Below are 24,657 nucleotides of genomic sequence, written 5' to 3'. Positions count from 1 at the left end.
AGTCGGCCGCTTAACTGAGCCACCCAGGCACCCCTTATTGACTGTATTTTTTGTGCTTTGCTTTTTATTTATATATTTTAGATATTTATGCGTTTTGAGTCTAACTCAATGATATTTTACAGCTATGGGAAGTCTAAGCAAGCATCTATTCTAATCTTCTCTTTTTCAGAATTTGAAAGTGGACTTGAAAAGATTAAGTATTAGGCTAACATCATATCGAGGAAGAGCCAAGATTAGAATTATATGAAATAATTCCTTGTTTTCTGTTATTTTTCTTATACAATGATGCCATAATTACATATATTATATAATATATATATGTAATATATGTACATATTACATATTGACTATGAGGCATTTTGACCCCCACATTTACTGATGAATAATGTAAACATACAATATTTTCTTAATGAAACATACAGTATTTTCAGTAATGTAAAATATATTGTCATTTGCTGTAGTCTGGTAATGAGGCATATTAATAAGTTTAGTCAGAAATCTAGATTTTATTGGCATACTTCAAATTTCTGGTGTTCCTTGCTTAGAAAGGTTATTTCCTGGTACCACTGTTGAGATAAAAAGGTAACACGGTTGACATGCCTATTTATTTAAAGGAACCTGAGCTACCTGTGCAAGGATCGGATATTTTTCTGGTAAGTTATTACTGTCTGTTCTGCATCAAGGAACAGAATTTCAATCAACAGCCCCCTTCTCCCTCTTACCTTTTAAAAATGACTACTATTGTGTGGCAGCTAACTATAGGAAACACATTAAGCACTTGTTCAATATTCTTCGCTGAATTCGGCAACATACATTCAAGTATGCGGGATTTAGTTGTGCAATTTCTGCTGACTCGTCAGTTGGGTCAGAGAATGAAAGACTGAATAGAAAATTGGAATAAGCAGTAACCAAAAAGTAGCAGCTTGGATCAACCCTGGTACTGATGGGGGATAGAATATGGTTTATCAAGTGTCCTTCAAGGTCCTTGCATGTCTAGTTGTGGAGTTAGCGGTCACAGGCTTGAGGAGCATGAGGGAAACTGTACAGCCATATCAATGATCCAGAAAACTGGTGAGTGGCCATTGGGCTGACTACCCCTCCCCCCCAACAAAACAAGTCAATTGGCAAATTTGGCAGTGAGGCAGAGTACCAGGTTTTTTTTAGTACAATGTTCAGTCTAAACCCATGCTATTTTTTTGAAATGGCTTAATCAGCTATGTCATTTTAAAGTCAATTTATCAATAGAATTAAACACCCTGCAGTAAGCCATAACAGTTTCCAGGAGGGCGGATGTCCCTTCAGATCTGTGGCCAGTACCCACAGCCAGGATCAGGTCTGTTCCCCAGACCAGCGTCTGCAGGCAGCAGCTGTCTTGCTTACTCTTCACCGGGGAGACCGTGGTCAGCTTTTCCCTGGGGTCACACAGGGCTCGGTGTCATGTGCAGCAGCACAATTCTGGGGGAAAGAAAACCTGAAGCACAAATATTTTTGGAAAATTGTCTGTAACCATACATAATAAACCATAAAAAAAAAAACCCAGGAATTTCTTTCTGGAGGAGGGGGGCACACATTTTTAAGTTTCCATTTTTCTGTTTTTCAGTCTAGTGCTTAGGTTGTCATATGAGACATTTCTGTTATAATTTACAAATTTAGGAGAGTTATAAGAGAGATAAAATGTCAAGTTATAACTAACCTCTGTTGTTCCGGATAAAAAGAGAAGTGTATGTGGGGCGCCCGGGGGGGCTCAGTTGGTTAAGTCTCCATCTCTCGGTTTCAGCTCAGGTCATGATCTCGTGGTGTCATGGGTCTGCATCTGGCTCTGCGCTGACAGTGTGGAGACTGCTTGGGATTCTCTCTCTCTCCTCTCTCTCTCTCTCTGCCCCTCCCCTACTCACTTAAAAAAATAATTGAAAAAAGAAGTGTGTGACTGAACATGGCGCATCTAAAGGAAGGTGTACGTTTGAGCTGTTACTGGGGACCCTTCCAGGTGCCAGTGTTTGCTCTTCTTGGGCAGAAGTGGCTGCTGGGATTTTTCCTGCCTGCAGTTTTGCTACCCGGAAAGCTTCCTCATCCTTACTACCTTTCCAGTTAGGTGGATGTTCACTTCTGTTCCTTACTGTTGATGTCCTTTCTTCCCCAACTCTGACTGCCCTTACAGTTTCCCACTGCTTGACACTCTGCTTATATTTAATCAATCCCTGTTCATGAGTTTTGCTTCCCAAGTCAAGCTTGTGTCCTTGCAAATTCTCAGAAACTGAAAAATGTCCTTTCAAAAAGGAACCTGCTGTAGGACTAAGATTCTTTGTTAGAGTCATTGGTGGCCCATGGCGTAGGTACGTTGACAAATCATGCACATCTGCCAGGCTCTGCTGGTCTCTATATGGTCAGTTGATAACTTGCTTGTGAAAACCCTGGTTGTTTTGCTTTCCAAATGTGACTCATTAATTGGGTTAAAAATTAAAAATCTTTTCCTGTGATCTTAGTTTCTCTTACTTCAAAAAGAAAAAAAAAGACAAAGAAGCATAACAAAAATATCCCAACGAAACTTTACTTGAAAGGCTCTGTGGAACAGGTCAAACTATTGTATGATACTAAATAAAATAAGTGATAGCAGGTGGCCAGCTAAGTTCTACCAGATGTAATCATGAAGACAAAGAGAACTTTTATGATCAAGGTCAGGGTCTTGAACATACTTTTGATGTGAATGGAAGCTTTGTAAGGGTAAGGAATAAGAATACAACGGAATACTGTTTTAGCAAAAGGACACCGAATCCTGGGAAAACTAAAAAACTATAGTCATTTTTTAATTTGAAAAATGTACCTTATATTCCTCATAACAAATCCTTACTTTATTTCCTACTTTTCACTCACAGATGTAATTAAGGATTTACATAATTAAAGAGAAGAATTATTTTGTTTACGCCTTATGAGATGATTGATGCCCAGAGTTAAGGTAAAATTATTTGGGGAAGCATAAAATCTGTTCTTTATTTTTTTAAGTTCATTTATTTGTTTTTGAGAGAGACTGAGAGTGAGAGCAGGAGAAGGACAGAGAGAGAGAGGGAGAGCAAGAAGCCTAAGCAGACTCCACACTCAGTGTGGAGCCCAACGTGGGGCTTGATCCCATGACTGAGGGATTATGACCTGAGCCGATATCCAGAGTCCATCGCTTAACCAACCAAGTCACCCAAGTGTTCCATTTGTTCTTACTTAAAGTAATAACATGTGCTGTTTAGATTAGTTATTCCTTAATGTTTCTTTGGAAAGAGTGAATTGCTTTATTTATAAATCTATTTTAATGCAACATGTGCTTCTTGAAACCATACTAGAGACAATGAGACTAAGGATTAAACTTGATAGATACTTGATTTGCCAAGGTAAATAATCACAGAGTTGGTGAAAATAAAAATATGCCTTTGGTAAATTAAACCAATAGGTGTTGACCACCACGTTTTAAAAAAGTCAGATTAGGAATGCCCATTGGACTTTGGTGCTATTTTCTAGTATTTGACAAGAACTTCAGTTTCCCTGTTACTAGTATTTATGTTGTAACTATCCATGAGTTTGATATTCTTTTCTTTTACTTTTGGTATTGTTGTGGGGAAAAGTCAAAAGGTAACGTGCCTGTACTCTTTTTCCTACTGAAGATAGTGCCCTATTTCTGCCTTTCAATTTATTGCCACGCCTCTTCAAAGATTAATATGCTAGACCATCTATGTGTTGCTTTCTGACTCCTTGAAATCTTATAATAATGAATAAGTAGCAAACATCCATGTAGAGCTTGTGTCAGGCAGTGGTTTCAGCACTTGAAACATGTTACCTCACGATCATGTCTTCATGATCTTCATGCCAACTCTCCAAAGTAGGCACTATCATTATCCCCATTTTATAAATGTGGACGCAGAGGCAAGAATAAATAATCTGCCCAAGGTCACAGAGTTTCAGCTAGGGTGCAAACCTAGGCAGTCCCATGCCAAAGTTAACTGGGTGCCTCCCACTCAAGGTTTGCTTGATCTTTTAATTACCATATCTAATGATTTTTTTTTTTCAGTTCTTTTGTTGTTTAGCATCTTGTTATTACTTGACACTGTTGCTCCTTCCTTGGCTTCTGTGACCAAGGAGTCTTCTGGTTCTTCTACCTGTCTGCTTCATTTTGGGGGAATTTTATTACACTGTTTACATTTTTTGTGCTTATTTTCATGCATTTACCAAGGTGCTGTCTCCATTCATCTTATTTATTTTCTCTCTCTACTATCATTCCTTTAAAAATCTCTTAATCTATCATTGCTTTAACGATTCTCATGTATGTATCATCATCCCCAACCTCCGCCTGAATTACTTGCTACATAGATCTCTCTTCCGAAATGTTTCATAGATACCTTAAAGATGGGTCCTTAGATACCTTAAACAGGTCCTCAAGTTTATTATCTCCTCTATCCCCTTACCTCCCAGATCTGTCCCTCACTGTGTCTGCATCTTAATTCACTTAATGCTACCACTTTCCTTCTGTCTATCTGGACTGGGCACCATTGGAGTTATCTTCAAAAGCTCTCTTTGGCTTTCTTTTCAGACATAGTTTGTCATAAGGAATTCTAGACAGAACAGTTTGAGGAAAAGATAGAGACATGAATGTTCTTAGCAGTTTAGGGGAATGGTGAATAGCCTTGAGGATCAAAGGAAGGAAGGGTGAAGCAAGGAGAGAAGAGATTATCTAAAGTTGATTGAACACAGTTCATTGACCTTGGAACAAAAGTGTTCTGTGAAGCCAAAATGTGTTATTGACCACTGACTCTTCACCAATGGGTTTCTTTTCTTCACGTATCCCAGCCTTGGTGAAGATATTGAAGTGAGGACCGATTGTTATTTCTGCAGCTCAGGGACTTTGTCATTACTAGTGCTTCCAGAGATGAAGAGACTCTCAGAGATGAACTAACACCAATCAAAACACCATCAGCCAGCCATGGGGACTGGCAGTAGAAATTAAACCTGGGAGAGGGGAGCATTCCTTTCCAGTGCTTATGGCCCTTATTTGGGACACTATCCCAAGCACAAAGCTGCTGGGGAAGATAATCAAGACATCAAAGTAACTTGTGAGCCTGGAGACAGTGTGAGGATAAAAAGTAGCTTGGAAGCAGAGAGGGTGGTCTCTCCTCATCCCTGCAACCTGAGAGCTGATAAATTACAAGCTTCCACAGCAGGAAGTGACAACATCTGTCTCTCCTACACCATGTTAGGCATACACAGCAAAGGTCACTTCTGCAAATTCTATTCCATATCCTCATTCTGGCCATCTCCTTTCAAGCAAACATTCTTGGGTAGGTTAATACCACTGGTAAGCTAGAGGAAAGGAGAACATTCCTTATGATACGGGAAGCATTTTCACTCCTTTTATTCTCTGATCAAGTCTGTCCTCAATTTGGAGAGGGGTGGGATTTAGACGAATAACTGAAGTTTTAGCATGTGAGAATAGGCAGGTATTTAATCTTGAACAGAGAATCTGTAATCCTCAATCAGGGCAGCGACTTGGCCTTGGGATGGGGGATTCTAACTGATGTCAGACTTAACAAGACAGTCTGGGAGAGAGCTCCAAGTATCTGAGGAGTTGAAGGAGAGGAGAGAACCTCAGATGAAAGGTACTTGCTTACTACTTTCATGAGATCCTACTAAGACACTTTTAACTACTACAGCAGATTGGGGAATTTCTTGGGGTGTCCTAATCTGAAATATTTTGTTTTTATGTCAACAAAGTCAGACTAAGAAAATGTGTTCTCTCAAAATGCTCAATAACCTCTCAGTTCCTTTGCACTTGTTTGAGGAAGCTGGCTTGTTTGCAAATTGAACAAGTCTCCCCACCCCCTTCCTCCACCCCAGCCAAACAGATATAAAACATAGAGCATCATAGTTGGGCCACCTCTGAGTAGTTTTTGCTCCCCTTGAGGCTCCAAGGTTGAACAGATCATACCTCTGTGATGGGAAATATTTTGATCTCTTATTTCATTTTGTTTTATTTTTTCTTTGTTTTGGTTTCCTCACTATGGTTACTTTACACTTAGTCTGTTTTATAAATTAAGAATTGGCAATTTGTCAGTGAAAAGAAACCATAAACTGCTAAAGAAAGGGGGGGGAGGAGGAAATAGACTTGGTAAAACATAGAAATCTGAACATATGGTGACCATATTTCTTGCGTGAAAAATCAGTACACATGGTCTGACCAGTATGTGTCTATCTGGGGACAATAAGACGAAACGTACAATACAAGGAGTTTTCCTGACCACTTGGCTTGCATGATTTCTAGTCTCACATAGGCCTTAGAATATGGAATAGACTTAGGTACCTCCCACTGCCTGCTGCAGAGGGCACAAATGGATCCTTGGTGAGGATGGAAATCCTCCATTCCTGCTAGGGGATGCTGGTAGAGAGAGCATTTCCCCATTCCTGTGAGAGCTGCAGTGAGCTTTGACTAGCAAACTCTCCCAACAAAGTTGAGATATTTGATGACTGGGTTTTCTAGTGTAAAAACTTCAGGCAAGCACATATAAATCTACCAAGAGCTCAAAACTGCATATCCTAATAACCTTATTATGCATGAAAAAGTTGATTAAAATCAGGTTTGATTTTTACTGTATCATTGTGTTCTTCCTATTTCAAAGTGATTCACACAGAGCTATATACATAAAAAGGGGTGTGTGTTTTTCTAGAGGTAGATTTCCTCTTAACTACAAGTTCTCAGAAACTTTTATAGCTTTTATATATCTGCACGTTTTTTTGTGTTCTAGTGGTTAGAAACATTTTTTGTGACAATAAAAAATATTTCCATAAAGAATAGTCCTGAAGAAGTGTTCTTCATCTATTTTAATATGCTTGATAACTTCAACTTTTATTCTGTCCCTGCTGAATAAGACTGGAGGGATAATGAATGATTAAAGATTGTGTTTTAGGGGCGCCTGGGTGGCTCAGTCGGTTAAGCGTCTGGCTCTCGACTTCAGCTCGGGTCATGATCTCACAGTCGTGAGATCGAGCTCCGTGTTGGGCTCCATGGTAAGTGTGGAGCCTGCTTGGAATTCTCTCCTTCTCTCCCTCTGCCCCTGTACTCCTGCTCTCTCTCTCTCTCTCTCTCAAAATAAATAAGTAAATAAGCATTAAAAAAAGGTTGTGTTTTAGATTACATATATTGTATATGTAATGTTATATACTATATATTTATAAAAAATCTAAACATAGAATCTTATATATAATCTAAAATGCAATCTAAAAACAATATATGCTTATATTTTTACTCTTTTTCTTTGAAGTCTTTACAAGTTGCAAAAACATAGAATACTATGGGGAGGGGAAGCTTAGGTTTTGTGAATATGAAGAAAAACATTTCTTGAAATGTCTTCCTTTAAAACTGTTATCATACCCGGGGGAATATTTTGGCTTTGATTTCTTAATAGGTCTGGAAGTCATTTTAGAAGTGCCAGCTTCCTCCATTCTTTTTCTTGATTTTATACCCTCCCCCACAGTTATAACACTGATGAAAATTAAAAGATTAGTCTATGGGGAGGAAAAAGGCCTCTCCCACGTTTTGATCCTTGACTTTCATTTGTAATCCTCCTCAGTAGGGGAGCTAACATCCTATTTCTGCCAGCTGAGCTGAGATGGCAAAGAGGAACATTAGTAATAAGACTTAGAAGTTGTCCCAAGCTAAAGCCGGAAACTATAAAGGACATGCTGGTCTCCAGGGTGAGGAATTCATTTTAGTTTTAATTCAAGCCAACCCCCTGAGAACTATCATAGATTGGGAGCAAAAGATTCAAACCCCACCCCACAAGATGTTCCTCAGCTGTCCCTGTTTTTAGCTAAGAAATTTCACATGCTCCTTGTCCCTTCACCCCCTGCCCATGTTCCCAAACTCCTGCATCACAGAAATTTCTGCAGAGCTTTGGGCTTCCAATGTCAAATACAATCACAGCTGCACTTACTGCCAGAAAGTAAAAGTTGTAGTGTTCCTGCTCCATCTATTACCACAGAGATGGATATAGGAGCCCTGTTTTGTTAAGCATCAATGTCTTGCCTTGTCTAAAAAAACACTCCCTTTCTCTTTTTACTACACTTTAACAGCTGTGCTCAAAGGTAAGCTATTGTCCCTTCTTTATAAAGAGATTTCAAAATGCCTTACCTGTAGGTCAGCACATATTGTACTCTCTTCAGACATTGTCCATCAAAGTAGTAGGACACAAGAATCCTTTGGTCTTATTGCTATTTTCCACCCTTGTGTTGTACGCTCAGAAATTTCCTGATATCAAAATGGGCCTTCTCATTGCTTCCGAGGGTGGACTTCAACATACCAAGGATGTTGAAAATCTTGGCTGAAATGGTTAAGTTTCTGTGTCAACTTAACCAGGCTCAGGGATGCCCAGATAGGTGGCAAAACATTATTTCTAGATGTGTCTGTGAGGGTGTTTCTGTAATAGATTAGCGTTTGTGTTGGTGGACTGAGTGAAGAAGATAAGATAGCCCTTGGCTATGGGGGTGGGCCCCATCTATTGAGTGCCTGAGTAGAACAAAAAGGCAGACAAGAAGGATAGATTTTCTCTCTGCTTAGGCTGGGATATCATCTTCTCCTGTTCTCAGACATTGATGCTCCGGGTTCTTGGGCCTTTGGATTTGGACTGAGAATTTACACCATTGGCTCCCTGGGTTCTGAGACCTTCAGGTTTGCACTGGCTGTCCTGGACCTCCAGCTTGAAGATGACAGATCATGGGACTTCTCAGCCTCCATAATCATATGAGCCAATCCCTTATAATACTTCTATATACTTATGTATAATACGTATATATGCCCTCTTGGTTCTGCTTGGGAGAACCCTAATACACTGGCTAAATGTCACAAAGTTCAAACCAGTCATGTGACCAAAGAGCTGAAAGAGCCTTTTGGGGACAGTTATTAGAAGGCTCTGGAGACAGGCTGTTGGAGCATGGATCTTGGCTTTGCCACTCACATTACCTGTATATCTTGGGGAAGTTACTTAACATTGATTTGCTTCAAATTTCTCGGCTGTAAACTGGGATTATGAATAGTATATACCTTAAAGATTATTGTGAGACTCTAAGGTCTTCAGAATAGTCTTTGTCATATGTTAGCCATTATTTAAAAATTTCCCGTCTTTCCACTTACTGTCATTTCTCCTTCTCCCTTTCTCTTTTTTGACCACATGTTCTGGGTCTTCATACTCTTAACAGTGCAGGCCCATATATGCATGATGACAATACCCTATACTCTGGACCTACTCCTCCTCTTCCCCACAAATGAAAGCCTTGTCAAGTGGGTCCTCCATTTAGGACATAATGAAATAATTCGTCCTAAGATGTTAATCACTGAAAATATCTATGTGTGTTCCTGCTTCCTTGCTTTTGCATTTTAACAGGGCACAAGGTCCTGATTCAAAGGCATTAATTCCTAAAGAATAGACTTCAAGATGGGGTATATTTCCATTGGAGGTTAGTGCTAGAGTGTTTCTGATATCCTTTAAGTTATACATATAGTCAACTATAGCTGTTTAAAGTTCTAGTAATTATCTTCCTTACCCATTTAAGACTTGTCATCACCATCATCATCATCATCATCGTTGTCATTGTCATCATTTGAATGAGAACTGTCACTTGAGCACTTTCCTTGGTATTTTCCAAGATTATCTGAATCCTAAAATTCTCTGTGAGGAAGGTATTACTATAGCCTTTTTACATATAAGAGAATCAACTCTCAGAGAAATTAAGTGACTTGCCCAAAGGCACACAAGGGGTAAGTATTTGAGATTTGAGCCCAGATTGTGCTCCAGGTCTGTCTGGCTCTGAAGGTCGTGCTGTGATTACAGTAGAAATAGAATGGACAGCTGCCTGGTTCGTGTCACTCCTCCTCTTGTGGACAGCCACGGGACAGCAGGCTTGTGTCTGCCTCTACAACAGTGCCTTGTTCATATGGTCCCACTACACGTTTGTGGGAAGAAGAAGAGGATGTGTGAATGCGTAACCTCAAAAGTCTGTACCTTCCTCAAGGAATGAGGTGTAACCAATGACTCTGTTAGCTGTATTTAGTTGTCATCTAATGGCCTTAGAAAGATCAGGGAAGTGAACTGCCTCATCCACTCTTCACAGACCATCTTGGCAACCTTGGTAAATCAGAACTTCTGGGTATCTGAATCACATTTATTTGTGCCTTATGCAAACAGACCTGTCTACACTTGCAAGCAATATCTGACAATTATATAATTAATTTGATCATTGAGAAGAGTTGTTCCTAGACCTTAATTAGGACTTAAATGATTTCAGTAGGACAGTATCCCTTGTCCAAATTAACTGATCCCTACCAAATCTTCAACTGTCTTTGTGCTTTACCTGCCCAACCAGAGATGGTGTAGCCTATTGGTTTCAGTTTTACTGTATTCTGAGTACAGTCCTACTGGCATCAATTTCAGCATGGTGGGTGGAAACACATCTCTCATTGCACAGTGAGGTTATTGCAAGTTGCCTGGCAAAATCCCATAACGCTTGCTGTGCTGAAAATGGGTCTCGGGGTGTCCTATATTTTACTGCCTATGAATCAGTTACTGAACAATAACAAAAATAATAATAATCAAAAGCAGAGATCTGGCGTCACTACAAATTCCTGCTCCAAAGATTAGCTTTCCATTTTTAACCAAAGGAGTGGTACATATCTAAGAGATTTTCTTTGATGTCTTGGACTTTCTGTTTTCAAAAGAACTCAAAAACATTACATAATATCAATCATGTTCAAATACAGTACATAGCTGAGACATTCTAAAGGAGAGTGCTGCTGTGTCTCTCTTGAGTGCTTTCTAACTTTAAAACAAGAAAAATATAACCATGGACCAAAACTTGAGGGCAAAGATTGACTATTTCATACCATGGCATAATTTTTTTAAAAAGCTCAAATAAAACATGTATTTGGGATTGAAATAAGTTGTAAAAGTGAAACAGTAAGCTAATTCTAAAAGTCTATTTAGAATTGAAAAATAGTTTTGTCGCTCTGAATTAAAATTGCACAAGAAGCAACTGATAATGTGTGCAATTGCTTGGAGACACGCGGAAAAATCCAATCAAATTAAAAAAAAAACCATTAATTACATTGCTAAGAATTTCTATGGCATTTTGTTTGTTAGGTTTGTTTTCTTTCAGGGACTTTGTTGTTTTCCCCATGAAATGGTTCTGCAGCTTTTTTGGTAACTAAGCCTGGTGCATTCATATAGCAGATTAAAATTGCTACAAAAAAGAGGCAATTAAAGTCAAATAGATCTACAGCCAGCCAGTAAAGGTGGGCATCTGAAAACTGTATTTTCTTTTGCTGAGCAACTGGGAGAAAAAAAAAATTGCCATAACATTTTTTACTCCAAATAGTAAAAAAAAAAAAAAAGCTTACTTTACTAGTCTTTGCTTTGTGTACTGTTGATTGTGCTGATACATGAATTACTTTCCATATATTGATTTTCTGTTGAAATTAGAATGTGCAAGATCCTCTAAAATGGATGGGCAGGGTCTTAACGTCTATAAAGTGGTGTTCTGGTACTGATTCAGAGAACCTCCTTTTTCAAGCTGCGTGTGCCTCGTGAAAGGAAGCGAGTTCACCCTGCAGACTGGGTGTGCTTCATGCCCGAGGATTTTATGAGCACCCTAGACAGCAACTCTGGTAACCTGGGCATTCTTGAGGGGAGAAACACTACACAGGGACTATGCACCTGTCACCAAGATGACTGCTCAGGCCATCTAGATGCTGAGTCTGGTCCATTTATAATCCAACATACCCCCCAAGGTCAGCAGAGTGCCACAAAGGGACGTGATGTTCATCAGCAAAATAAAACCTAGGACCTCTTGGGTCAAGCCCTGGAGGAGAATCTCCAAAGGGGAGTAGTCAGCATCCAGTGCTCTAATTTTTCTCTTTTTTCTTAGAGTCTTCCCGCTTGAATTCCTATACCATTATGGATACACACTCAATCCCTTAAAAGGTCTTCAATTTTCTCTTAGAACAGCAGAGATGGACTAGAGCTTTCAAAGTGGACGTTTTAAAGTACTATAGGTAAGCAAAGGCATAAAATACAGAAGTTATAGGCAGAAAATTACAGCCAGTATATACAATATTATAGCTGTAGCTATAGCTAACCTGACCATTGCTCCTAAAAGAACATCTCAGCCAGATTCCCTCATGTCCCAGCTTCCCAATTACATTTCACTTCTGTTTCCAGAAAATACCTTTCTTCACTTGGTCCCTTTGCAACAGGGCCAAGAAAGGGTGTTTTAACTCTGATCCTCTCCTGAGGCCTTCTAATTCTTTTTGGTTTTTAATCTGAGGGACAAGCCATTGTTTGGGAAAATGCCAGAACAGGATGCATTTTCAGGTGAAAATCGGCTCTATGTATAGGAAATGGCTTGGCCTCTAAAGCCACAAATATAGAATTTCCTTAAACTGGCATCATAGCCATATGTATCAATTAGGTTGCTTTTGGTCACAAGTCACAGAAACTTAACTGGCTTAAATTGTTGAGGAACTATATACGGTCACTTAACAGAAGCAGGGCTGGCATCAGGGTAGGTTGATCCAGTGGCATAGGGTGCAATAAAGGATCCAGATTTTTTTCATTTTGTCTGGTGTTTCCAGTGGAGGCTTCAGGCTAAAGCTGGATCTCTGACAATCCTCAAGGTACAATCCTCAATCCTGAAGCTATCTGCTTTCTCAACAATTGTGGCAGAAGAGAGAGAAAACATTTCTACCGGTGACTCCCTCTCTCTGGAAAGTTTCCCCTGATATCTCTTTGACGTGATCTGAGTCACACGCCTCTTCCTGAAATGATGGCTGTTTCCTCGGAAATGCCATGAGCTGTTGGCTTTGGAGGGCTTCTTGATGCTCGCATGGGTGAAGACATTTCCGTTGTTGGTAGAGTCTGCTTAGTGCTCACCCTGGAGCAGGGTCAAGCCTCTAAACTCTGCTGATGATGCGCAGTGAGGAAGGGTAGAGTGCGCACAGGGCAGTCCATTAAATGTGTATCTGTTCACAAAAATTAATTATCGGTTAGGGGCGCCCGGGTGGCTCAGTCGGTTGAGCGTCCGACTTCAGCTCAGGTCATGATCTCACGGTCTGGTCCGTGAGTTCGAGCTCCGCGTCAGGCTCTGTGCTGACAGCTCAGAGCCTCAAGCCTGCTTCGGATTCTGTGTCTCCCTCTCTCTCTGCCCCTCCCCTGCTCATGCTCTGCCTCTCTCTGTCTCAAAAATAAATAAAAACATGAAAAAAAATTAATTATTGACAAATGCTGATTGAAAGTCTACTTTATTTGCTCTACTTTTCCCAAATAAAACTTGACTTCTTTATCAAGGGACTCGGTAAGGATCAGAAATGACTAGGACGGTGTGGTAATCTCTTTGGTCTAACAACTGTCTTGGAAGTTTGGGATCCTCAAGGATATTTGGAGGAGGATGGGAATTCTGTTTTTTTATCGCATTAATTCAACATACATTTTTACCTGGAGAGGGGCATCTTGGATTGGGTTTGCTCAGTTGCAGCTAATGTAGGGTTTCTCTTGCACCCTGACCACTTCACCAGATGTCATGCTTCACATCCCCATACAGACCTGGAGTTTGTGAATTTCTCGGGACAAGGGGACTTTACACAAAAGTCAGGTTGATAGAGACCAAACAGAGCCTTGGGAGCTCTCACGGGTGTCACTTCTACTGGTTGGTCAATGGCCATTGGTCAATGCTGGCTGCTGTCAAAGGATAGTCCTTGCTGAACTCCAATGGGGAGGATAGCTGGTGTAGCTCTGTGGTGTAGGCAGCAGGAGACTGGCTGGTGTATGGGCTTTGACTCTGCACCCATGGTGCTTCTGGGCGTTAGCAATGGCCTGGACTGCCTGGTGGAGGCCGGGCCATCGCTGCGTCCTGACTTGGCTTCAATATGCACAGTGTCTTCATGGTGGGACCTCTTGTCCTGAGCTCCACCAGTCTCCATGTGTTCTATTTCTGCCTCCTCCAGACAACCCAATGAATTTCATTCAGACCCTTGCTCATCACATGTTCTTTCAAGTCTATTGTTTATTCACTAAGTTGTTTCTTTTCTTCCTTAAGGTTTTGCACCTAAAGAGCCAGGCAGAGACTCCTACTTCCAATTCTCTGTTTATACATGCATATGGATTGAACTACCTATTTAACCCGCTTTCACAGAACATAGCCATTTTCTGTGCCTTTAATTTCAAGTTAGTCTCACTATTTATTCGTCTTTGAAAATTATATGCCCTCAGAGCCCCGAGGACTGGAATATTTTTTACAAGATGAAATAATAAATCAATATGATACTGTGGGTCATTTATTTTACATTAATGGCTTTGAGCCAGTTAGATAGGAGATAATATGACTCTCAGAGAATCTTTTTAACTTTTCTGAGGTAAACATCTTATATAAACTGGCTTTGAATTTCAGAGAATTTTTTAGAAATCAAAAAAATTCTGTGCCTAATTTAAAGGGATACCCTGATATGATCAGTTTATTTTTTCACATCATTATCCTTATTTTGAAGAAATCAGTGATGTGTTTAAAATCAATAGCACTGTATTTTATATGTGTGGTAACAACGTGACCAGTATTTAGAATGCTTTTGGATATTACAGAGTGTTTTATTTTCTATCTCAATTATCTTTAACCTGTGATGCTAGGTATAGTTGTTATGTCCATTTTACAGAAAGTTTAAATGACAAGCTCAAGGTCACACATGCCATGTGGTCCAGCCACTGCTTTGGACAAAAATAATCTAACTCCAAAACCCACACTCTTTCCTTTATACTTGCCACTGGGAAATCCCTTCTACTGAAATCCAAATATTTCCTTAGCCTCTGTGACCTCTTTCCTTTTTTTCCTTGGAAAGACTCAGTGGACACTAAGAAAACATTTAGATGCATTTTGATAACACGAGAAATGATTTTGTAATCTGTGTGCCAAAGAAGAATGCTAAAAGGGGTTTTGTTATTTTTGAAAGGGCACCCACTGCTACATAATATGTAGCTTGTTGATTCAGAGAGTGATCTATCACATTTTTGTTAAAAGACAACACTATTCCCTTACAATTACATGCTAATTAGTTTCTTAGACACTCCATCTGAAAGGCAACTCGATGCCAATTACCTAATTGATATATTGCAAACTTCATTTTCCCAGGGCCATATTTTATGAGAACGAAAGGAAAGTTTAGGTTGAGAAAGAGAAAAGCAGCCCCAGCCAACTGGGAGTGGGCCTGGCCCTGTCAGCGGGGCATCGGTGTCTCTAGGAGCTGGTCTGAGTCTTACAGCAAGGACTTAGTGCTGTCCTCTGGAACAAGAACCTTCCAGAGCACCATCGGACAAGGTCATTTTGTGACCATGAAGAAGTGAGACATAAAACAAAACCACTCTGTAATTTTGTCTACAAAACACGGTCACTGGGCAAAACCCCAAATCCTGAATATTTCCCTATCCTGCCTGCTTTGAGTGACTGCTGCTTCTTTATCACTCCCAGCTCCAGCCTGACTTTGTACTTCTTGCCTTCTACCTAAAATATGATTCTAGAATTATAGAATTACTCCTGCTTCCTGAAAGGATCCAATCCAGAGCAAAACTTTACCTCCTGAAATTTCCGCAAAGTCACCTAATGCAATCCCGATATCTGTATTAAGTTCTTTTTGACATCCTCTTACTGAGATGTCCATGGTTCCTCAGGGTGTGTGGTCTCCTTTATTGCATTGGGCAAGAGTCTAAGGTGTTTAAATATAGATGTGTTCCTCATTGATTTTGCCTGGAGGGCACTGACAAACTTCAGTTATTCAACTAGAGGAAAGATTTAAGTACACCGTATTCCACCATTAACCTCTTTTAGTTATATACTTTATTATCTGGGAGAAATCTTCTGGGAATCATAGAACGTTATTTGTGGCTTCCACTGATAGGAATAGTTTATGGATTAACTATAATGATCTCCACAGAGACCACTCGCACCCAGTTATTGGCACTTACTTAGAACTTGCACCTTAATGCAGGGTCAATAGTAAAGATTTTAGATGGTTCTTATGTCAGTTTGCATTGGACAAGTGTAGCACTTTCAGGGTCTAGCCTACCCCCCACACCTGCCATTACTAGATGGGTGACTTTGGAAAGATATTCCACCATTTGTGAAGTGGGGTTGATGATAGTACTTAATTTATAAGGATGTTGTGATGATTGGGTGAAATGATATGTTGTGTCTTAAGCACTCAGTATATTTTAGCAATTATAATGATTTTTACTCTTGTCATGACCTAGGAGTGGGATGTTACTCAGCTCAGTTTCCACAACAAACTACCACAGACTGAGTGGTATAAACAGATTTATGTCTCTCAGTTTTGGAGATTGGAAGTCTGAGATCAAGGTGTCTACACGGTCGGCTTCTGGTGAGAGCCCACTTCCTGGCTCCCTTCTAACTGTGTCCTCAAATCACACACACACACACACACACACACACACACACACACACACACAGAAAGAGAGAGAGAGAATGCAGGAGTGGGGAGAGTGAGAGGGAGAGCGAGAGAGCAAGAGACAGGAAGCTTTGGTGTCTTCTCTTGTAAGGGCACTAATTCCATCATGGAGGTCCTATCCTCATAACCACATCTAAACCTAATTACCTCCCAAAGGCCCATTTCCAAATACCATCACCCTGGGGGTTAGGGCTTCAACATATGACTTTTTTTTTGGTTGGAGGGGGGCACAAAATTCAGTTCATCAAGTGGCCTTACCTTTCACAAATTACAAATTAACTGTTTTAAAATCCCAAACCCAAATAATAATTTTTGGTGGTCAGTTCCCAATACTGAGCTGGTATATGGTCCAACATTTGATACAGTAAATTCTGTGGGATATATCTAAAATTTATATCGTTCAAAGTTATAGTTTCTGAGTCCCTTATAAAGATTTTTCCTGACCTTTCCCATTTCTGCTTCCCCCAGCAGATTGTCTTTCTCGAAGGGCTGGAGCACTTATCAGACTTTTCAGCTTTTGTGAGTGGTTCCACCCCAGCTGGGCTGATTGCCCCCAGCAAGTGGCTCTGGATTTAACTGAAATGATAGAGTAATGCACTCCAGGTACTTAGCAGGGATATTATCTCAAACTCTCTGCCACTTACTGTTTATTAAAAGCTCGGTCTAGAGAACTAATACTTACATATTGCAACCCATTTATTCCTCTCCATCTTCTAAAATCCACCCTAAATGTAAGTCAGGGCAAAGGATAGCGGAGTACCCAGATTGTATTAGTTCAGCTTATGCAGGACTGCTTTTACGATTTGTGTTTTGTCGTTGTGCCCTTAGCCCACACTGGAAGATGTTTCAAACTGAAGTCTTACAATACATGTGGCTAAATCCTGTGACTGGTAGTGTCTTGAAAAATAGTGAGCGCTCAGTAAGAATTTGTTGAGTAAATGAGTAAATGAATGAATAAACTAATGAATAAATAACTTTATAGGTTCACCCTTAGGATATTTGGTATTCATTACTGTTCGTTACACTCCAGTTATTATGAGAGAAATTATATTATATGAGAGAAACTTTACATAGGACTCAGTACTAAGATTAGAGGCATTTTACCAGTATTTTTTTACATTTTATTTTAAAAATTAACACAAAGTAAAATTTACCTCTTGGGGAGGTGTACAATCAGTAGAATGTACGGTCAGTAGGGGCACAGTAAAATTTTAACCTATGTCTATTTTCAGGTAAGCGTCACCATAAGAGGATACAGAACAGTTCCATCACCCTCCCAAACTCCCTTGTGCTTTAATTTTGTAGTTCTACCTCCCCACCAGCTTCCTAATCCCCAACCGCCAATCTGTTCTCAGTCGCTACAGCTTTGTCTTTTCGACGATGTCACGTAAATAAAATCAGACAATATGTACCCTTTTGAGACTGGCTTCTTCCATTCGGCACGATGCCGTTGGGATCATCCAAGCTGTGTGTATCGTTAATTAATTCCTTTTTTAACAGCTGAATAGTGTTCCATTATGTGGATGTAACACTGTTTATCTCCTCGCCCTTTGAAGGACATCTGAGTTGTTTCCAGTTTTTAGCTATTATGAAGAAAACTGCTATGGTCATTTACGCAGCTTTTTTTTTTTTTTATGGGGGCATGTTTCTTGTTTCTCGGAGGAAATAACTAGGAGTGAGAATGTGGGCACCACACGGCAAAGGTATGTTCCTAATGAACTGCCAAGCTGTTTTCTCCAGCGGTTGCACTGTTTTATTTATTTATTTATTTATTTATTTATTTATTTATTTATTTATTTTCAATATATGAAATTTATTGTCAAATTGGTTTCCATACAATACCCAGTGCTCATCCCAAAAGGTGCCCTCCTCAATACCCATCACCCACCCTCTCCTCCCTCCCACCCCCCATCAACCCTCAGTTTGTTCTCAGTTTTTTTTTGTTTTTTTGTTTTTTTAATTTTTTTTTTCAACGTTTATTTATTTTTGGGACAGAGAGAGACAGAGCATGAACGGGGGAGGGGCAGAGAGAGAGGGAGACACAGAATCGGAAACAGGCTCCAGGCTCTGAGCCATCAGCCCAGAGCCCGACGCGGGGCTCGAACTCACGGACCGTGAGATCGTGACCTGGCTGAAGTCGGACGCTTAACCGACTGCGCCACCCAGGCGCCCCTGTTCTCAGTTTTTAAGAGTCTCTTATACTTTGGCTCTCTTCCACTCTAACCTCTTTTTTTTTTTTTCCTTCACCTCCCCCATGGGTTTCTGTTAAGTTTCTCAGGATCCACATAAGAGTGAAAACATATGGTATCTGTCTTTCTCTGTATGGCTTATTTCACTTAGCATCACACTCTCCAGTTCCATCCACGTTGCTACAAAGGGCCATATTTCCTTCTTTCTCATTGCCATGTAGTACTCCATTGTGTATATAAACCACAATTTCTTTATCCACCAGCCAGCAACCTCTGCGAGTTCTCCCCCCCCCCCCCCCCCCCCCCCCCCCCGCATGCTGGCCACGCCTCGCATTGTTGGTCCATTTTGCTTGGGGCATTCTAAAAGATATGCTGTAGTGTCTCAGCTTTCATCTGCAATTGTCTGGTGGCTAACGACGTTCAGCGTCTTCTCAGGTGCTGATTGCCTTCTGTATCCTCCCTCATGAGGCCTTCAAATCTTTCGCTCCTTCTTAAAAACTTGGGTTGTTTATTTTCCTCCTGCTGAGTTTTGAAAGTTCTTGACACATTTTGGATAAAAGTTCTTTGTTGAATATGTGATTTGTAAACATTTTCTCCCAGTCTGTGGCTTGTCTTTCCTCGTTCACAGCATCTTTCACAGAGCAAACATGCTTAATGCTGATTTGTTCCGATTGACTCATTTTTTCCCCCATTATATCTAAGAACTTTTGGCCCACTTTTGCTTTTGCCACTGAAAACATCATAAAATTGCTCTTCTTCTTGTCTGAAAGTTTTATACTTCTGAGTCTGTATTTAAATCTGAAATCCATTTTGAGTTAATTTTTGCATAAGGGGTGAAATTTTGATTGAGATTCATTTTTTTCTCTATGAGTGACCAATTTCTCTGTGCCTTTTGTTGAAACGAGTAGCATTTGCACATGTCAGAAACGAACGGGCCATATTTGTGTGATTCTGTTTATGAACTCTCTATTTGGTTCTATTGATCTCCAGGTCTATCCTTTTCCCAATATTATATACTGTCTTGATACTATAACTTTATATTAAGACAAAATGGGGTGGTGGTATTACTCCAACTTTATCCTTGGTTTTCAAAATCACATCGACTATTTTAATTCCTTTGCCTTCCATATAAATTTTAGAATTAGCCTGTCTGTATCTACCAAAAACCCTGCAAAATTTTTGACTAAAATTAGGTTAAATCTAGTTTGGAGAGAATTGGCATCTTAAAAATACAGTGTCTGCAAGTCTACAAACATGATATGACTATTTGTCAAGGTCTTCGATATATTTCTTCAGCATTTTGTAACTTTTGGTATAAAAATTCTGTATATGTTTGGTTAGATTCATACCTAAATATTTCATACTTATGGAGCTATTATAAATGGTATATTTTAAAGATTTCATTTTCTTTTTTTTTTTTTTAAATTTTTTTTAACGTTTATTTATTTTTGAGACAGAGAGAGACAGAGCATGAACGGGGAAGGGGCAGAGAGAGAGGGAGACACAGAATCGGAAGCAGGCTCCAGGCTCTGAGCCATCAGCCCAGAGCCCGAAACGGGGCTCGAACTCACGGACCGCGAGATCGTGACCTGAGCTGAAGTCGGACACTTAACCGACTGAGCCACCCAGGTGCCCCAAAGATTTCATTTTCTAATTGTTTATTACTAATATCAATACGATTCATTTTGTGTGTTGACTTTGTATCCTACATCCTTGCTAAATTCATATATTTGCCTTAGTATATTTATTGTAGATTCACTGGGATTTTCTATGCAGATAATCATGCCATCTTTCCACAGAGAGAATTTTATCTCTCTCTTTCCAGTGTGTATGGATTTTAGTTTTTGTTCTTGCCTTGTCCTAAGAATTCTGTGTAATTTTGACCAGAAGTGGGAAGGTGGACTTTCTGCGTTCCTTATCTTAGGAGGGAAGTATTTAGACTTGACTACACAGTACGATGTTAGATGTGGGTTTCTTGTCGATGTCCTTTATCAGTCTGAGGACATTCTCTTCTGTTCCTATGTTGCTTAGAGTTTTTGTCATGATGGATGCTGAATTTTGTCAAATGTCTTCTCTGCGTCAATTGATATGAACATGTGCTTTTCCTCCCATAGAGTGTTAAAATATTGTAGATACATGGATTGATTTTCAAATGTTAAATCAGCTTTGTACTTGTAATGTGTCATACTTTTTATATATTGCTGGATTTGATTTGCTGCTATTTTGTTGAGGATTTTTACATCTGTGGTTGTCTTTCTTGTTCAGTCTTTTGGTTTTGGTATGAGAGTCATGCTGGCTTTCTAAAATGATATGTGTTTCCTTCTCTTCTGTTATCTGGAAAAGATTATTTAGAATTGATGTTATTTCTTTTTTAAATGTTTGATGGAATTCACTTGTGCAACTATATGAACGTGGATATATTTTTTCTGGAGGACTCTAGAATGAATTAAATTCTTTTAAATTTGTTGAAGATTTTATAATGGTCCAGGATATGGTCTATCTTGCTATATCTGTGGGCATTTAAAAAATAATGTGTATTCTGCTGTTGCCAGGAGGAATATTCTATAGATGCACTCCCTTCTTCTGGCCTCCGTGGTTTCTAATGAGGAATATAGTAATTAAAAGCATTGTTCCCATATAAGCAATGCATCATTTTTCTCTGGATGCTTTCAAGAGATTTTCTTGTGTTTGGTTTTCAGCGATTTGGTTTTCATGTATCTGGGCATGAATTTATACACACACACATACACACACACACACATATATAATATATCCTATTTGGGGTTCACAGTACTTTATGTATTTCATAAAATTTAGGAAGTTTTCACCCATTTGTTTAAAAAAATACTTTGTTCTATATTATGCTCTTTCCTTTTATTCTGGACTTCTTATGCCATAAATATTAGCTCTTCTGGTATTGTCCCATAGGTTCTTTAGGCTCTATTTATTTTTTTAAAAAACAGTTTTCCTCTGTGTTGTTTAAACTGGATAATTTCTATTGATCTATTTTCAAGTTCAAGTTCATTGAATCTTCCCTCTGTCATCTCCATTTCACTATTTAGCCTATGCGGTAAGATTTTTATTTTGGATACTATATTTTTTCTGTCCTAAAATTTCTATTTGGTTCTTATTTCCATATTCCATTTATTTGCCCAAATTTTCTATCTCTCTATTTGTTCCAACTGTGTTTGCAATTTCTTACTCATGCATTTGTTTGTTTGTTTGTTTCCAGTTTTTATTTCAATTCCAGTTAGTTAACACATCATGTAATATTAGCTTCAGAAGTAAAATTTATAGTAGCTGCTTTCAAGTCTTTGTCAGATAATTTCAGCATGTGTGTCACCTTGGGGTGACATCTGTGTTTTCTTTTCACATGTGAGTTTAGATTTTCCTGGTTCTTTGTATATTGGGTAGATTTGGGTGGTATTCTGGATGTTTGAGTACTATGAAACTGTACATATTATTTTAGTCCAAGGGAGAGTGTTGACTTTTTGTTTTAGCAGACAATCAGCCCAGTTGGGTTTAGGCTGCACATTTTTACCAATCCTCTGTTGGATGTGACTTAAATATTCTTCCATTTTCAAAGCCTTTTTAGTGCTATTCATATCCATCTCACATGTGCATCACCCAGTGGCCAGTTCTAGGTACTTCGTGGTGGTGTATATCTTGGTTCAGTCCTTAAAGTCTTTAGTTTGCTGTTTAGGATTAGATCCACCCATGTCCAGCTCAAGGTGAGTCTCAGTGGTCATAAGTTACCTTATGGAATCCGTTTCCTGTGTTCTTCCCTCTCAGGGACCTTCCTGGTGCTTTCCAGTTCTTTGGAGACATTCTTTTAGTCTCCAGGCAGAGACTTGCAGTCAGAAACTTAGGACTTTATTTACCACGCACTGCCATGCACTCCCATGAATGCACTCGTGTCTGGGGCCAACAGGTGGAAGGACAGGGAAAGGAAAAAAGCAACAGAGCCTCCCCCCATTCCTTTGGGACCACAGCTCCTCCAATCAGGAAAGAAGGTCCTCCTTCTGGGGAGTTTTAGATGCTTGCTCTTCCAAGTGCTTCTGCTGTCGGTGCCAGTAGACTTCTTTCCCCCTCATTGAGCTGAACTAGTGGCCTCTTCTGGGGCTCTCTCTTCCCACTTTGATGCCTCCTTTTCCCAGTGTTTCCTCCAAGTCCTGGCCGGAGCTTCTGGAGAAAAACAATGGTAAACACTGTCATACTTTGGAGTTTGGTCCATTTTCCTAATCTACCTGCTACTTTTCAAAGTCTTTAAATAGCTGCATTCTGTCCAGATTTTATAGCTGCATTCAGTGGGAGAGACAGGGTGGTGAGTGTTACTCCATTTTACCCAGAACTGAACCCTCTTATGGTTTGTTTTTATATTCTGAGCATAGTGACCCATATAAGTAACAGTTTCTCTTTCCTTGCCTTTCAGAACCTTTAGTGCCAAGTTTTGGCTAAGCTATACCCTCTCTTCCTTTACTCTGTGGTTTTTTGAATCCCGAGCCACCAAGTCATGTCTCAAACATTTTTGAGAACGTTTTAGGGAATCTAGGTAAGCAACACCATTTCCTAAACCTTACCTTTCTCCTGTGATTCCCCTTGAATCATAAGTGTGTGTATGTGTGTGTGTGTTTTATTCTCTGAAGAATCTTATCTAGCTAGGATGAAAGGAAAACAAATGTGACTCATTCTTATAAGATTGTTCACAGTTTTCTGAACAAAATACATCATTTAATGTATTCATACTAATGCTCACAGTGTTTTTCCTGTGTAGAATGCTTTTTCAATCTTTTATGTCTGGAAAACTCCTATTCACCTTGCAAAGGCCTTGGAGCAAGTTTTTATGTTTTTCAGACTCTTTAACCGATCTGCCCCAGGTACAGCTGGTTGCCTTTTATTATGCTTCAAGAAAGCATCATTCACAAGCCAGCATTTATATGCTGTGGTATGTTTCCCTATTGTTTCCAACTACCTGCTTCTTCTTTTCCACCCTTGCCATGACTCCAAGTAGATGGTGCTTTTATGTCCCATAGTCAGGATGAGCCTTGCAACTTTCTTTGGCTGGTAGAATGAGGGTGGATTTATGTGAGAATGATTTATGCCCTTACATTTACCATGAGGTTTGCTTCAGCCTTTTGCTCTTGTTCTCTCAGTCCGCAGTGAGAACAGGACCTTGATGGGGCTATGCTCTCAGCTCGTGTCATGTCCCAGAATGAGAGCGCACACAGAACAAAGACAGGCAGCGTCCCAGCTGACCTCCAGACTCATACGTGAGAAATAAATACTTGTTGTCGAGTAAGCCACTGGGTTTTCAAGGTGTTTTTCTTTTTCTTTAATATTATTACTAAATGAAATCTGACTTAGAAATGTCTGATTTCCCCTTTACAGGGTCAGAAACTTCATGGGCAGAGCTTGAAAGGTAAGAGGCACTTGTGGAAAACAACTGATGAAAGACCAAAGAAGACAATGGGCTCGAGGATTTCACCATAGGAATCCCTGGGGCCCCTGGCACTTCCAGCCTGGACCTCCTGGGGCAGATGGACAGATGGACAGATGGACAACTGCTGGGATAAGTCCAGGCTGAATATATACTTTGAAGTGGCACACTAATTTTTTTCTGAGTTTTCTGATTTTTTTTTTGTCATTCCAGCTGAATCTAGAAGTAGCCAAGTATAATTCACAAAGGCATATACAAATATAACCTATACTTCAGGTGGATTTGATCGAGGAATCACATGGCTTAAGTTAACTGAAATTCTGATAAGCTGGATGACCTTGAGCAAATCATTGATTTCTTTTCTCATTCTCATTTTTATTACCCATAAAAAGGAAGGGGGATAAGGGTAGATAAGAATTGGATTACTCATTTTCTTTTTTTTTCTAACTTGTTTTAATGTTTATTTATTTTTGAAAGAGAGAGAGAGAGAGAGAACACAAGTGGGG

General features: G+C 39.6%; 2 long non-coding RNA genes across 2 annotated transcripts; both read left to right on the top strand.

The window, feature by feature from the left end:
- Positions 1 to 36: 36 nt before the first annotated feature.
- Positions 37 to 20,206, top strand: LOC124513035 (uncharacterized). Its single transcript, XR_006962281.1, has 3 exons — positions 37 to 653; positions 2,874 to 2,953; positions 20,172 to 20,206. It is a non-coding gene; the product is annotated as an uncharacterized LOC124513035 (long non-coding RNA).
- A 2,884-nt stretch (positions 20,207 to 23,090) lies between these two features.
- On the top strand, positions 23,091 to 24,443 carry LOC124513828 (uncharacterized). Its single transcript, XR_006962531.1, has 3 exons — positions 23,091 to 23,266; positions 23,868 to 24,009; positions 24,103 to 24,443. It is a non-coding gene; the product is annotated as an uncharacterized LOC124513828 (long non-coding RNA).
- Positions 24,444 to 24,657: the final 214 nt, after the last annotated feature.

Source organism: Lynx rufus, unplaced genomic scaffold (genome assembly GCF_022079265.1).
Source record: "Lynx rufus isolate CCGP_SWC_20201006 ecotype Redwood Valley unplaced genomic scaffold, mLynRuf1.p SCAF_1, whole genome shotgun sequence".
In the NCBI taxonomy this organism is placed as follows: domain Eukaryota; kingdom Metazoa; phylum Chordata; class Mammalia; order Carnivora; family Felidae; genus Lynx; species Lynx rufus.
The sequence above is the reverse complement of the archived record's forward strand: the minus strand, read 5'-3'. Positions and strand labels throughout refer to the sequence as shown.